This window comes from Nematolebias whitei, chromosome 10 (genome assembly GCF_014905685.2).
Source record: "Nematolebias whitei isolate Nwh7 chromosome 10, NemWhi1, whole genome shotgun sequence".
Lineage (NCBI taxonomy): Eukaryota > Metazoa > Chordata > Actinopteri > Cyprinodontiformes > Rivulidae > Nematolebias > Nematolebias whitei.
In genome coordinates, this window is record NC_056507.1 from 37,850,348 (window position 1) to 37,851,830 (window position 1,483).

The following is a 1,483-nucleotide window of genomic DNA, read 5'->3' on the forward strand; positions in this document are numbered from 1 at the left end:
GCTACTTTGTGAGGCCCATTTTTCCAACTTATACTACATTGTGAGGACCAACTGCTCCTTATGGGGCCCAAAGCCCGGGCCACATAAGAAGAAGTCCCGTTGGTGGGTTAGGGGCTAGGTTTAGGACTAAGGTGTGAATTGAGGATGTGTTAGGTTTAGGGTTAGGTATGTACTGGTAATGGTTAGGTTATGGATAAAGGTCATGGTTAGGCTATAGAAATGAATGAAAAATGAATGGAAGTCAATGCAAAGGCCCCACAAAGATAGCAAAACAAACCTGTGTGTGTGTGTGTGTGTGTGTGTGTGTGTGTGCTAAAATCAGATCTATTTTAGATCTCACTGGGTGTTGAAAAAATAAATGTTGGCTTATTTCTGCAGAGGTGCAGCTGGTCTTTTTTTTTTTTTACCAGACTGCACACTACTCCCAACTCCAGCTGCCAACTGGTCCTCCTGTACTGGCCCGCACAAGAGATTTACAAAGATGGCACAGACAAAGAACACAGGTAGAAAGATAAAATAAGAGTGGAACACATTATTTTCTGTTATATTATTTAGTATATGATGGTTATGATTCTCATAACAATAATTGTAATAACTTTCCCACCTGTATATTATTAGTGCCATGTGAAATTTGCCATAGTCTCAATATTACTTGTGTCAAATATATTTTTCTCTCCTAACTTGTTTAGAATTGTTTGTTTTTGTAGGTAATGAATAAATGCAGGTGCAACCTCTATGAATTAGTAATATTTGCAAGTTAAGTAAAAATCTTATCTCTCAAATCTGTCCCACTGTGTCCTACCAAATTGCTCACTTGTCTCTTTACATTTATTTATTTTTTAGTTTGACATATTTTTATGTTTATTTCTTTAAGGGAATCCATCCTGAACCTGCCAGCGAGGTGGTGGTGGTGCGAAAGCCCAAAACTGTGATGAAAAGATGTTTGCACTCCACGCTTTACAGAGCTTTCACAGGTATAACCTTTGGGTTAATGTTTTTATGTCCATGTTTCCTTTGTCAAAACTTATTGTGATTGATTCTGTCACTCGTGTGTTTGTAGGACCACTTCCAGATCCTGACATCCTGGCATCGGGAGAAAAACTACACCAGCTGGAGTCCTAACCACTTATCACACTTATCCTAGAGATGGTCTCTCAGCTTTGGAGCTGGTACCATCCAGACTTGGGCCTGTGCCACAGGGCTCAATGAGGTCTCACCAGTGCCCACCTGAGAAGTCCTGCGTAGCATCATTCTGCACCACATGGCTCCAGACCTCCCTGCTCTTCCTTCGATGCTGCATAGTCTTCCCAACATGTGTTTTGTGCCCACACTCGATCAACTTATGCATCTTCAGTCTCTGCAAGTGTCAAGTACAGGCCAGAACCAGGGAGCAGTCCAGATGTCCCGCGTGGGTACAGCTTCGACAACCAAGGCTTACTGCTAGCCATTTCCACTTTCCGTGTTGCTTACAGAGAAAGTGCGG

At 42.0% G+C, this 1,483-nt stretch overlaps 1 long non-coding RNA gene across 1 annotated transcript; it reads left to right on the forward strand.

The window, feature by feature from the left end:
- Positions 1-431: 431 nt before the first annotated feature.
- On the forward strand, positions 432-1,116 carry LOC119415852. Its single transcript, XR_005187070.1, has 3 exons — positions 432-503; positions 875-974; positions 1,061-1,116. It is a non-coding gene; the product is annotated as an uncharacterized LOC119415852 (long non-coding RNA).
- The last annotated feature ends 367 nt before the right edge of the window (positions 1,117-1,483 follow it).